At 41.3% G+C, this 14,942-nt stretch overlaps 1 non-coding gene across 1 annotated transcript; it reads left to right on the top strand.

The window, feature by feature from the left end:
- Positions 1 to 13,630: 13,630 nt before the first annotated feature.
- Positions 13,631 to 13,703, top strand: TRNAE-CUC (transfer RNA glutamic acid (anticodon CUC)). Its single transcript has one exon. It is a non-coding gene; the product is annotated as a tRNA-Glu (tRNA).
- Positions 13,704 to 14,942: the final 1,239 nt, after the last annotated feature.

Here is a 14,942-nt window from a genome sequence, read left to right on the forward strand (position 1 = left end):
TTTCCCCCTAAGGTCAGAAAGAAGACGAGGATGTCCCCTCTCACCACTTTTATTCAACGTAATACTGGAAGTCCTGGCCACAACAATTAAGCAGTATAAAGAAAAGGCATCCAAATTGGTAAGGAAGAAGTAAAACTCTTGCTATTTTCAGAAAACCCTAAAGTCTCCACCAAAACAAACAAACAAACAAAAAACCAACCACACACACACACACACACACACACACACACACACACACACACACACTAGAACTGAGAAGTGAATTCAGTAAAGTTGCAGGATACATGGTCAATGTACAGAAATCTGTTGCATTTGTATACATTAATGATGAAGCAGCAGAAAGTGAAATTAAAACAATCCTATTTACAGTTGCACCAAAAACAGTAAAATATTTAGGAATAAACTTCACAAGAGAGGTGAAAGATTTGTACTCTGAAGAAATTCAAGACAATGCAAAGAAATGGAAAGACATTCCATGCTCATGGATTAGAAGAAAAATGTTAAAATGCCTATACTACCCAAAGCAATCTACAGATTTAATGCACTCCCTGTCAAAATAGCAACATCATTTTTCACAGAACTAGAACAAACAATCCTAAAAATTGTACCGAACCACAAAATACCTCAAATAGCCAGAACAATCTTGAAAAAGAAAAACAAGACTGGAGGTTTCACAATTCCAGACTTCGAGTTATATTATGAAGTGGTAGTAATTAAAATAGTATGGTACTGACATAAAAACAGACATACAGATCAATGCAACAGGATAGAAAGCTGAGAAATAAACCCACACATATATGGTCAATTAATTTACAACAAAAGACCAATAATATACAATGGAGGAAGGACGGTCTCTTCAATAAATGGTATTGGGAAAATCGGACAGCCACATGGAAAAGAATGAAACTGGGCCACTATCTCACACCATACACAAGAATTAACTCAAAATAGATTAAATACTTGAACATAAGACCTGAAGCCGTAAACCTCCTGGAAGAAAAGTTACCTCTTTTACATGGATTTTGATGATATATTTTTAAATCATTTTTTAATCTGACATGAAAAGCAAAATCAACAAAAGCAAAATTAACAAGTGGAACTGCATCAAACTAAAAGCTTCCTCACAGCAAAGGAAATTGTCAACAAAATGAAAAGAAAAACCTACTGGGGCACCTGGGTGGCTCAGTCGGTTAAGTGTCCGACTTTGGCTCAGGTCCTGATCTTACAGTTTGTGAGTTTGAGCCTCACGTCGGGCTCTGTGCTGACAACTCAGAGTCTGGACCCTGCTTCCAGTTCTGTGTCTCCTCTCTCTCTGCCCCTCCCCTGCTCTCTCTGTCTCTCTCTGTCTCTCTCTCAAAAACAAATAATAAAACATTTTTAAAAATTCTTTAAGACAACATACTGAATGGAAGAAAATATTTCCAAATCATGTATCTTATAAATGACTAATATGCAAAATATATAAAGAACTCATACAATTTTATAACAAAAATAACCCACAAATAATCCTATTAAAGATTGACTAGACATTTTCTATAAAGCAGACATACAGATGGCTAACAGGTGCATAAAAAGATGCTCAATATGATGAATCATCAGGGAAATGCAAATCAAAACCACAATGAGATATCACTTCACACCTGTTAGAATGGTGATTATCAAAAAGGTAAGAAATAAAAAGTGTTGGTGAGGATGTGGAGAAAGGGGAACCCTTATACACTGTCAAGGGGAATGTAAATTGGTGGAGCCACTACAGAAAACAGTATGGAGGTTCCTCAAAGAGTAAAATCAGAACTACCATACAATTCAGCAATTCCACTTCTAGGTATTTATCTGAAGAAAACAAGAACACTAACTTGAAAAGACATATGCACTCCCATGTTTATTGCAGCATTATTTACAATAGCCAAGACATGGAAACAATGTTAAGTATACATCAATGGATGAATGAATAAAGAAATTATGGTATAGATATATGCAATGGACAATTTAGCTATAAAAAAGAAAATCTTGCTATTTATTTTTTAATTTTTTTAATGTGTATTGTTGAGAGAGAGAAAGACAGAGTGCGAGCAGGGGATGGGCAGAAAGAGAGGGAGACACAGAATCTGAGGCAGGCTCCAGGCTCTGAGCTGTCAGCATAGAGTCGGATGCAGGGCTTAAACTCATGAACCGTGAGATCATGACCTGAGATCAAGTTGGATGCTTAACTGACTGAGCCACCCAGGTGCCCAAAAATCTTGCCATTTATGACAACATGGGTGGATCACAAGGGCATTATGTGAAGTGGAATAAGTCAGAGGAAGACAAATACCATATGATCTCTCTTATATATATAATCTTTAAAAAATCTAATAGATACAGATAATAGTAGTTGCTAGAGATGGGGTGGGGAAAAATGGGTGAACTTTTTTTTTTAGATTAAATAAAATGGAAAAAATTAAATAATTTAGTGAAAAAAAATCTCAACAATATAGTTTCTATACATTAACAATGAAGAATGTGAAAAGGAAATAACACAATTCCATTTACAATAGCATCCAAAAGAATAAAATGCTTAGGAGTTAACCAAGGAGATGAAAGACGTGTACAACGAAAACTACAAAATATTGCTGACAGAAATTAAAGACAAAAATAAATGGAAACACATTCCATGTTTATGGATTAGAAGAATTAATATTGTTAAGATGTCAATATTATCCAAAGCAAGTAGTTATTTAGGATTATATTCCAGGGGCGCCTGAGTGGCTCAGTCGGTTAAGCGTCTGACTTCAGCTCAGGTCATGATCTCACGGTTCATGGGTTCAAGCCCCATGTCGGGCTCTGTGCTGACAGCTCAGAGCCTGGAGCCTGTTTCAGATTCTGTGTCTCCCTCTCTCTGACCCTCCCCCATTCATGCTCTGTCTCTCTCTGTCTCAAAAAAAAATAAACGTTAAAAAAAATTAATTTTTAAAAAATGTTTATTTTATGTTTCAGAGAGAGAGAGCGCACAAGCAGGGAGAAGGGGCAGAGAGAGAAGGAGACATAGATTCCAAAACAGCTCCAGGCTATGAGCTGTCAGCACAGAGCTTGACATGGGGCTCAAACTCATGAACCATGAGATCATGACCTGAGCTGATCATGACCTAAGCATGAACTTGCATGCTTAACCAACTGAGCCACCCAGGTGCCCCTCCCTTCACCATTTCTTGTAGAGCTGGTCTCATGGTAATAAACTTCCTCAGGTTTTTTTGTTTTTGTTTTTGTTTTTTAAATCAAGGAGTATTTTCATTTCTCCTTCATTTTTGGAGGACAGTTTTCCCAGATATAGGATTCTTGCTTCACAGGTTTTTTTTTTTTTCCTTTAGCACTTTAAATATATCAACTCATTGCCCTCTGGCTTCCAAGGGTTGTTTGTTTGTTTGTTTTTGTTTGTTTTTGGAGGCAGAGAGAAAAAGAAGGGAAGGAGCAGAGAGAGAGAGAGAGAGAGATGGAGAGAGAGAATCTTAAGCAAGCTCCACACTCAGTACAGAGCCCAACACAGAGCTCCATGACGGTGAGATCATGACCTGAGCCACAATCAAGAGTCGGATGTTCAACTGACTGAGCCACCCAGGTGCCCCTGGCCTCCAAGATTTTTGGTAATTTTGCCAATAATCTTGTTGGGAATCCCTGCGTATGACGACTTGCTTCTCTCTTGTTGCTTTCAAGATTCTCTTTGCCCTTGTGTTTTGAAATTTTTACTATAATGCGTCTTGGTGAGGGTGTTTTGAGTGTTTCCATTCATGTCTGCCATCAAAGTTGAGAAGTTGTCACCATGATTTCTTCAATTAATCTCTTTGCCCACCCCCTCTCTCTTGTCCTTCTGAGAGCCTACAGTGCATATGTTGGTCCTTTAGGTTCTGCTCACTTTTCTTCAAACTTTTTCTTTCTGCTTCTCAGACTAATTTCCATTATCCTATCTTCATGTTTGTTGATTCTTTCTTCTGCTTGCTCAAATTCACTTTTGAATCCCTCTACTAAATTCTTTTTTTTTTAAGTTATTATACTTTTCAGATCCAGAATTTCCTTTTGATTCTTTTCACGTTTTCCATCAATTCATGGATATTTCCAATTTGTTAATATATCATTCTTTGACTCTGTCCATGTACTCCTTTGAATTATCTTTTTAAAAAATGTTTATTAATTTTTAAGAGAGAGAGAGAGAGAGGGAAACACAGAATCTGAAGCAGGCTACAGGCTGTGAGCTGTCAGCACAGAGACCACCTTGGGGCTCTTGGGGCTCAAACCCACAAACTGTGAGAGAATGACCTGAACCAAAGTTGGGCGCTTAACCAACTGAGCCACCCAGCCACCCCAAATTATTATTTTTTTTTTTAGTTTATTTTTGTTTATTTCGAGAGAGAGAGAGAGCAAGTGCATGTGAGTGGAGGAGGGGCAAAAAGAGAGAGAGAGAGGAGAGAGAATCCCAAGCAGGCTCTGTGCTGCCACTGCAGAGCCAGATGCAGCATTCAACCCTACGAGCCCCGAGACCAGGACCTGAGCCAAAATCAAAAGTCGGACGCTCAACTGACTGAGCCACCCAGGCACCCTGCTCTTTGAATTATCTTTAAGACAGTTGTTTTCAAGTCTTTCTAGCAAGTCCACCATGGGCTCTTCCTTAGATGACTAGGCTTCTGTCTTTGAGTAGGCCAGACTTCCCTGTATTTTTACATCTGTTGTGATTCATTGTTGTTGTCGTTGAAAACTGAATGTTTGAATTTTACAGTGTGGTAACTCTGGAAATCAGATTATCTTCCTTCCCAGCATTTTAAAAATAATTATTGTAGGGTATTTTTGTGGTGAGGATCAGCCTGAGGTGTAAACTTAAGGTCTTCTCAGGTTTTTTCTTGGGCATATGCAGTGACTTTTCCAAATTCCCCTGTATATGTGGTTGCTTTTGAATGTCTGATTCTTAATTATCTGGCTCCCAAAAGCGGAAAAGGAGGAAATGAAGGCTAAAAATCAAAACCAAAAAAATTAAAACAGAATCTGTATCTTTAAATTCCCTGGAAGTCACTTTAGCTGGTGGGTCTAGCCCTGGGAGCCACCTCTGTGTCTGCACTCCTGTGGTCACAAGCAGTGATCCATGATCAGGACACAGATTCCTGATATTTGGAGAAGAGTGTCCTTATTGCCCACCTGGGCTCCCACAAGCCAGTATGAGGACATGGGCATGGCTCCCTGCTATCGGGCAAAGGGACACTGGGGGATGGGTAGCTATTATCATCCTAAGAGATCAAATCATCCAAAAGTAATCAGGGCTCACCACCCAAGACTTCCCCCGGAAAATGGGTCTTCCAATAGACCCCAGAGCTTCAAAGGAGTTACAACAGATGACTCTGACAGTACAATTGTTGTCTAGGTGGGGACACAGATTCCTGGCTTTTCCTGCTCCGTCTTCCCTGATGTTACTGCTATATAAAGAACTCTTACAATTCAATAATAAAAAGAGAAATAGCTAAATTAAAAATTGGGCAGGGGCCCCTGGGTGGCTCAATGGGCTAAGCAGTGGACTTCAGCTCAGGTCGTGATCTCACACTTTATGAGCTTGAGCCCCGCATCGGGCTCTGTGCTGACAGCTCAGAGCCTGGAGCCTGCTTCCGATCCTGTGTCTCCCTCTCTCTCTGCCCCTTCCCCGCTCACACTCTGTCTCTCTCTCCTTCAAAAATAAATATACATACATACATACATAAACATTACAAAAAAATTTTTAGGGGCACCTGGGTGGCTCAGTCACTTGTGCGTCTGACTTCAGCCCAGGTTGTGATCTCATGGTTCACGAGTTCAAGCCCATGTCAGGGTCTGTGCTGACAGCTCAGAAGCCTGGAGCCTGCTTTGGATTCAGTGTCTCCCTCTCTTTCTGCCCCTCCCCAGCTCATGCTCTGTCTCTCTCTATCTCTCTCTATCTCTCACTGAAAAATACATTTAAAAAAATCATGAAAAAAAGTAAAAAAAAATTTTTTTTTGATTGGGCAAAGGATCTGTATGGACATTGCTCCAGAGAAAATATCCAAGTGGCTAAGAAGCACATGAAAAGATGCTCAACACCACTAGCCGTCAGAAAAATCCAAACCAAAACCACATTGAAATACAACTCCATACCCGCTAGGAAGATGTGTGAGGCCAAAAAAATGACACCCCAAAAGATAGCCACATCAGATCACTGCGACCTGTGAATGTTACCTTATATGGCAACAAATATGAGGAAGACAGGACCTTAAGAGGGGGAGCTCATCCTGCATTCTCTGAGCGGACCCTAAATGCAGCCACATGTGTTCTACAGGAAAGGGGAGGTGGGGGTGGGGTTGAGAGAAACACCAAGAGGTGAGGGACATGGGAAGACAAAAGCAGAGATTGGAGTGATGTAGCCAAAAGCTGAGAATGCTACAGAATCTCTACTGGAGCCTTCATAGGGGGCACAGCCATCCTGACACCTTGATTTCGAACTTCTGGCCTCCAGAACTGGGAAATAAATTTCTGTTTCTTTAACCTCCCGGGTTTGTGGTACTCTGTTACCGTAGCCCCAGGATACTAGTACAAGTGGCCATAATAAAAAGAGACTTTATAATAACAAACGTTGGTGAGGATGTGGACATAATGGAGACTTCACATACACACGCTGCTGGAGGGAATATAAAATAGTACAGCAATTGTGGAAAACAGGCTTGCAGTTCCTCAAAAGAGTAGAGTTACCATATGACCCAGCAATTCCACTCCTTAGTAATAAAGAGAAATTAAAACATGTGTCCACATAAAAACTTGCCCATGAATGCCATAGCAGTATTGTTTTTAACAGTCGAAAGTGGAAACAGCCCACATGTCCACCAACTGATGAATGGATCAATAAAACCGTATCCACATACAATGGATTGCTATTTTGCTTTGTGTTGTTTGCTATTTCTTAATGCCTTACAAGAATTCCTTATATATTCCAGACAACACTAGTCATTTGTTAATTGTATGCATGAAATTATCTTCTTTGAGTTTGTACATGTCTTTTCCCTTTCTTTATGATGCCTTTAATATAAAATGGATTTAATTTGCATTTTCCTGGTTGCTGACAAATTAAATGTCGCTTACATATGTTTACTGGCCATTTGCCAGTCTTTTTGTGAAGTGCCTTTTCAAGTCTCTAATTTTCGTTTGGCTTTTTCTTAAATATTGTACAAGTTCTTTAAATATTCTTAATATGAGCCTTTGTCAGTTATATGTGTTACAAATATCTTTCCTTGGATATTTGCTTGTTCTTGTTTCTTTGTTTACTCTTTGAATGATGTCTTATGGTGAACAGAAGTTCTTAATTTTCCTGTAACTAAATTTATCAGGTTTTTTTTTTTCCTTCAGGCTTATTTTTATGCCTACTTAACAAATTTTTGCTACCCTAAATTCCTGAAGATATTATATTCCTTATGTTCCACAAGCTTTATATTTTTATTTCATAATTAATTTTTGCATATGGTTCAAAGTAAGGATCAAGTGGTTTTCTCTTTTCTTTCCTATGGGAATATCTCATTGTTCCAGAACCATTTATTTAAAAGACTGTTCTTTCCCCCACTGCTCTGCAAGAGCTCCTTTGTTGAAAACCAGGTATCTACAACGTGTTGGTCTCCTTCTGGAGTTTTGTTATTCCACTGGGTTATCTTTGCATTCATACGCTACCAGCACAGTGCCTTAATTACCATCCTTTATAATAAGGCTTGATATCCAGTGAAGCCATTGTCTTATCTTGTTCCTCTGCTTTAAAAAGATTTTTGGGCTGCCTGGGTGACTCAGTCGGTGGAGCAAATGACTCTTGATTTGGGCTCAGGTCATGATCTCATGGTTCGTGAGATCAAGCGCTCCATCATCAGGCTGTGCGCTGACAGCTTGGAGCCTGCTTGGGATGCGCTCTCTCTCTCTCTCTCTCTCTCTCTGCCCCTCCTCTGGCTCGCATGTGCTCTCTCTCTCTCTCAAAAATAAACATTTAGGGGCGCCTGGGTGGCGCAGTCGGTTAAGCATCCGACTTCAGCCAGGTCACGATCTCACGGTCGGCGAGTTCGAGCCCCGCGTCGGGCTCTGGGCTGATGGCTCAGAGCCTGGAGCCTGTTTCCAATTCTGTGTCTCCCTCTCTCTCTGCCCCTCCCCCGTTCATGCTCTGTCTCTCTCTGTCCCAAAAATAAATAAACGTTGAAAAAAAAATTAAAAAAAACCACATTTAAACATTAATTAGTTATTAATTAATTAAATAAATAAAAAGATTTTGGAGGGGTGCCTGGGTGGCTTGGTCGGTTGAGTGTCTGTCTCTTGATTTGGCTCATATCATGATCCCAGAGTCATGGCATCAGGCCCCATGTGGGGCTCCATGCTGAGGGTGGGTCTGCTTAAGATTCTCTTTCTTGCTCTCTCTCCCTCTGCCTCTCTCCCCAGTTAGTGCTCTCTCTCTCTCTCTCTCTCTCTCTCTCTAAAATAAAAATTTTTTAAATTAAATAAGGGGCATCTGTGTGACTCAGTGGGTTAAGCATCTGACTCTTGATTTTGGCTCAGGTCATGATCTCGCAGTACATGAGATCAAGCCCTGCATCAGGCTTTGCGTTGACAGCCTGGAGCCTGCTTGGGATTCTCTCCCTCTCCCTCTCTCTCTGCCCCTCCCCTGCTCTCTCTCTCTCACTCTCTTTCAAAATAAAAATAAACAGTAAATAAATAAATAAATAAATAAATAAATAAATAAATAAATAAAAGCTGGCTTTATAATAAAAAAAAAGACTTTGGATATTCTTGGTCCTTCACGTTTTCATAGAAATTTAGAATCAGCTTGTCAAGTTACACAGAATTGTAACATATATACACACAACCCTTTGGGCATGTTTTTTGTGAGATTGCATTGAACATACAGACCAATTTTATAGAAGAATGAATATGTTATAATAATGACTCTTCTGAGACAAAAAAACACAGTATATTCCACCTTTTATTTATTCTTTCATTTCTTTTTTTTTTTAAGATTTTATTTTTTAAGTAATGTCTACACCCAATGTGGGGTTTGAACCCACAACCCTGAGGTCAAAAGTCACATGCTCCACCAACTGAGACAGCCAGATGCCCCTATTCTTTGATTTCTTATAATTTTCTTTAGTTTTTATGTAGCTGCCTTGTATATCCTATATATAAACAGTATCTTTTACAAAAATTCATTCTGTAGCTCCTGTGTCTACTTTACAGAAATACAATTCTTTTTTGTACTTTGATCTTATGCCCAACAACCTTACTAAAGTCATTCTTTTTTTTTTTTAAGTTTATTTTTTTTTTATTTTAAGAGAGAGAGAGAAAGAGAGCAAGTGCATGAGTGAGCAGGGAGGGACAGAGAAAGAGGGAGAGAGAGAATCCCAAGCAGGCTCCATGTTGTCAGCACAGAGCCCCACACGGGGCTTGATCCCACCAACTGTGAGATTATGACCTGAGCCAAAACCAAGAGTCGGATTGGTAACTGACTGAGCCACCCAGGTGCTCCCTAAACTCATTTATTAATTCTAATCATTATCCATATATTTATTTTAGATTTTCTATGTGCATATCATCTGCAAATAATAACAGTTTTATGTATCCCTTCCCAATCCTATCTTTTTTTTTAATGTTTATTTGTTTTTGAGAGAGAGAGAGACAGAGTGCAAACGGGCAGAGAGAGAGGAAGACACAGAATCCGAAGCAGGCTTCAGTCTCTGAGCTGTCAGCACAGAGCCTGACGCAGGGCTCGAACTCACAAACCTAAGCCGAAGTTGGACACTCAACTGACTGAGCCACCCAGAACCCCCTCAATCCTTCTATCTTTTATTTCTCTTTTCTTCCTGCACTTACCAGGAGCTCCAGTGCAATCTTGAGTTAAAGCAGCAAAAGTGGGTGCCCTTGTGTTTTCCTGATGGCAAAGAGAAAGCTGGAAACATTGTAAAGTTAGGGATGACAATGTTTGCTGCAGATTTGTTGAGATATTCTTAACAGATCAAGGAGAATCCAATCTATTCCTAGTTTGCTAGGAATATTGAATCAGTTGTTTTTCTGCAGGTATTGGGGTGTTTGTATGATTATTATCTCCTGTATTCTGCTACTTTGGTGAATTACATTGATTGATTTTCGAATATTAAACCAAGTTTGCATTCCTAGATAAACTCAACTTGGTTGTGACGTTTTATCTTTCAATCATCACTGGATTTGACTTACTAATATTTTCTTTAGAGTTATTTTTATCTACGTTCCTGAGCAATATAATATTGGCATGTAATTTTCTTTTCTCATAATGTCCTCGTCAGACTTGGGAAAAAGGCTACATACAGTGTCCAACTAAAACAAACATGTGTCTCCTCTTTTTCTTTTCTGTAGAAGAGTTTGTGTGAAATTAGTGTTATTTCCTTTTAAATGCTGGGAGAACACCTAGTGAAATCCTCAGGGTCTCTCTCAGGTTTTCTTTCGGGAGGGTTTTGAATTGCAGGTTCAATGTCATTGTTAAGGTACTATCTAGACTTTCTATTTATTCTCATGCCAATTTGGTAAGGTATTTTTCTACAAATTTGTCCATATCATCTAAAAGTTTTAATGTGTTCTTATGAAGTTGTTCGTGATACTCTCTTACTGCTGTTTAATGTCTGAAGGATCTCTGGTAACGTCTTTTTCTCACTCTTGACCATGTTTCCTGTGCTTCTCTTACCACGATCAGTTTCACCAGCGCTGAGACTTGTAGCTTTGTTGATTCTTTCTATTATATTCCCTTTCTTACACTTTCTTTGGATTTGGTTTACTGTTTTCAAGCTTTTTGAGATGTTTACTTAGGTCTTGGATTTTCAGCCTTTCTTCTTGTATGAAAGAATTTGTGTGAAACTGAAATAATGTGTTCTTTGACAGTTCAGTAGAACTTGCCTGTGAAGCTATTTGCGCTTGCTTCAATTTTTAAAAAAATTTTTTTTCTTAATGTTTTTATTTATTTTTGAGACAGAGAGAGACAGAGCATGAGCAGGGAAGGGGCAGAGAGAGAGGGAGACATAGAATCGGAAGCAGGCTCCAGGCCCTGAGCCATCAGCACAGAGCCGGATGCGGGGCTCGAACTCACAGACTGCGAGATCGTGACCTGAGCCGAAGTCAGACGCTCAACCGACTGAGCCACCCAGGCGCCCCTCAATTTTTTTTTTAAATATTTATTTATTTTGAGAGAGAGAGCGAGCCAGGAAAGGGCGGAGACAGAGAGGGAGAGAGAGATCCCAAGCAGGCTCCGCACTTTCAGCACTGAGCTGGACGTGGGGCTCAATCTCATAAACAGTGAGATCATGACCTGAGCTGAAATCAAGAATCGGATGCTTAACTGACTGAGCCATCCAGATGCCCCCCAATTTCTTTACCAGTTATGGAGCTATTCATTTTCTATTTATTCTTGGTTATTCATGATGTTATGGTTTCTAGGAATTAATTTGTTTTGTATAAGCTTTCAAAATTATTGACACAAATTTGTTGATGGTATTTCCTTACTTTTTAAACCTCTGTAACATTTGTGGTCGTTTCCTACCTTGTATTTTCTAATACTTCACTCCCCATTTCTTTCCTTTATTCTTAATTAGGCAGGCTAGAGTTTTGCCTTTTTTTTTTTAACTAGGCTTTTCAAAGAACTATTTCTTTTTTTTTTTTTCAACGTTTATTTATTTTTGGGACAGAGAGAGACAGAGCATGAATGGGGGAGGGGCAGAGAGAGAGGGAGACACAGAATCGGAAACAGGCTCCAGGCTCTGAGCCATCAGCCCAGAGCCTGACGCAGGGCTCGAACTCCCGGACCGCGAGATCATGACCTGGCTGAAGTTGGACGCCCAACCGACTGCGCCACCCAGGCGCCCCTATTTCTTTTTTTTTAATATGAAATTTATTGTCAAGTTGGTTTCCATACAACACCCAGTGCTCATCCCAACAGGTGCCCTCTGCAATGCCCATCACCCACCCTCCCCTCTCTCCCAACAAAGAACTATTTCTTGGCTTTACTGATCTCATTTTATCTTTTTTTTTTTTAACTTTTAAATGTTTATTTATTTTTGAAAGAGAGAGAGAGCATGAGTGGGGAAGGGGCAGAGCAAGAGAGGGACACAGAATCTGAAGCAGGCTCCAGGCTCTGAGCTGTCAGCACAGAGCCTGACGTGGGGCTCGAGCCCATGAACTGCGAGATCATGACCTGAACCAAAGTCGGATGCCCACCCAACTGAGCCACCCAGGCTCCCATCTCATTTTGTCTTTATTAAATTCTGCTTTCCATTTGTCCTTTTTACTTTCTTTGGGTATAATGTATTCTTTTTCTGACTACATAATATTAATGCATAACTCATAATTTTTTTTAAGTAAGCCCTATGCCCAATATGCAGCTTGAACTCACAGAACCCAGAATCACATATTCTACCAACTGAACCACCTAGGCGCCCCCATAGCTCATTAATTTCTAGCCCTTCTTCTTTTCTCATTTAAGCATATAAGGCTGTGATTTTCTCTCTAAATACCATTTTGTTGTATCCCCAAAGTTTTGATGAGTAAAAGTTTTACATTATTCAATTCTACTTTTTTCTTCTTGATTCATTTGGTCTATAAATTACCTGTGCGTTTGCTTGCCTGCTGTAGGTCTAGATTCAAATGCTTTAACAGAATCTCTTTTAGGGTTCCCAGGCTACAGAAGCCAGTTCTTTCTTATTAATATTCAAGCACATCAGTTACCCTCCGGCTTGGATGTGCCACGCACATCGAGTCATCTGTTTCCTGCTCTCTTCGTGAAAAGAGCCTTTGAGTCCAGCAGCCCCAGGGGAGCGCATGTAGGTGGGACTCAGGCTGACTCAGAAGGCCAGCCCTGGACAGCTCACGTCTGAGGTTACACCCGCCGGAACAGAATCTTGTTCTAACAACTCAACGGGTTCCGTGTGTGAGGTCAGGGATTTATTAATCAGGAAAAGTTAGACCTTTGAGGGTTTTACTCTTTCAATTCTGCCCTTGTCTTTGACCTGGAATCAAACTCACTGGTAACAAATATTTTCCAAATGCAACCGTGACAGCCACTTTCCTGGTTGATGTGTGCTAGGGGACAGGATGAAGCATCAGAATCATGGTCGTGAAAAGGGAAGTGCAGGGAGGGCAGGAAGGGTCTTAGTCAGGGTGAACCTCCTCTCTTGATGACCACTCCCTTTCAGGTTCCTACAAGGCTCCTACATATTGAGCAACAGAAAGGTAGTCAGTCACTGTTAATTGTGCCTAGTGCATTGACCTCAAGATAAAATTAAATCCATTACCAGCAAGTGGTAAAAAAACTGCAAAAATAGCCAATATAAATGTCCTGAATATATTAGCCACACTTTCTTGATCATTTTCTCACTTAAGTTGGTGACTGTGGGCAAGTTAGTTAGTCTAAGGGTACTAGGCTACACAGTGGCCCCCAGGATATCAGGTTCTGATCCCTGCAGTCTGTGGATGTTACCTTATATGGCAAAGATCTTGCCAATGTTGTTAAATTAAGGATCTTGAGATGGAGAGATCATCCCGGATTATCGGAGCGGGCCCTAAATGTAATCACAAGTGTGATGAGAACCAGCCAGAAGGGAGCAAGACACAAAGACACAAAGACACAACTGCCTGGCTGGCACAGTTGGTAGAGCATGTGACTCTCAATCTCAGGGTCATGAGTTCAAGCCTCAAGTTGGGCATGGAGCCTGCTGAAATGTGTTTATATGACACAAAGACAGAAGAGGAGATGGCAGTGTGACCAGACATTGGAACCATGTGCCCACAAATCAAGGAATACCAGCAGCCACCAACGCGGGAAGAGGCAAAGGACAGATTGTCCCCTAAAGCCCCCAGAGAAAGTGTGGCCCACCTACACCTTGATTTCAGTCCTCCACCTCCAGAAGTTGAGAGAATAAACTTACGTTGCTTCCAGCCACATGGCCTGTGGTCATTTGTTACAGTGGCCAGAGGAAACAGACGCTGAGCCCAGGAGGAGTATACCTGGTCCCCGTGGGAAACCTACAGCAGCTGCTCTGCCCTGTGGGCTCTTGGGATTTGCCTCTGGCCAGATCCAGCTGATGCTCCCTCCCCTGTCAGAGCGAGCTTTCTAAGAAGCCCAGGCCTGGCAGGCAGCCTCTCCAGAACCTCTGCCCCCAACAATGCCCGGCCTCAGCCTCTCCTGATCAGCTAGGGGGAGTGACAAAATAAATACTGAGTGGCAAAACTCCGAGGCTCCTTCCAGTTCTGACCGATACGTCAATCACTCATCATTCGTTTTCGTTTTGTCACCACCCAACATTCAGGGGCACCAGGTCCTTAAGTCTGTGTGAGCCCACTGGTGCCTGGGCAGGCTGGTGTTTGGGCGTGTGACCTGGGCCAGGAGCCCTACTTTGCTGGTGAGCTCAGATACTCTCCAGACCCTGAGAAGTCTGCAGGGCACAGAACATGGAGTCAACGGCCTGCAGCAGAGGCCTGGTGTCACCATTTACCAGTTGAGGGAGCTCAGTAAACCTCCTCACCTTTAGGAGTATCAGTTTTCTCATCTGGAAAATGGGAACTCATACATTACAGAGAGATAAGAAGGAAGACAGGCAGGCCCATGGCTTCTAAGATACCAAACAGTTGAGGGAGGATGAAGCTGGAAATGCTATAGGAGAGGGCGACTCAGGAGTTGTTGGGGGGGCGGGGCATAGTGTCACAGATCACAAGTCTGACCTCAGCAGAGAGTGGAAGAGAAGAAGAAAGTGGGGGTGAGGACATGGAGTTGAGGGTCCCCTAGAATACAGAGAGAGGCAACTGTTTGTGGCTGGTGAAAGGGTCTATACATAAAGAGAAGGTGCCAAGGAAGGAGGGGCTGAGGGCCCAGGGAGGGTCTGGGGGTGCCTGGAAGAACATGGGTCCAGACTCCCCACAGGAGCACTTCCTTTGGGATATTCAGG

Source organism: Herpailurus yagouaroundi, unplaced genomic scaffold (assembly GCF_014898765.1).
Source record: "Herpailurus yagouaroundi ecotype Mexico unplaced genomic scaffold, PumYag 141, whole genome shotgun sequence".
NCBI lineage: Eukaryota > Metazoa > Chordata > Mammalia > Carnivora > Felidae > Herpailurus > Herpailurus yagouaroundi.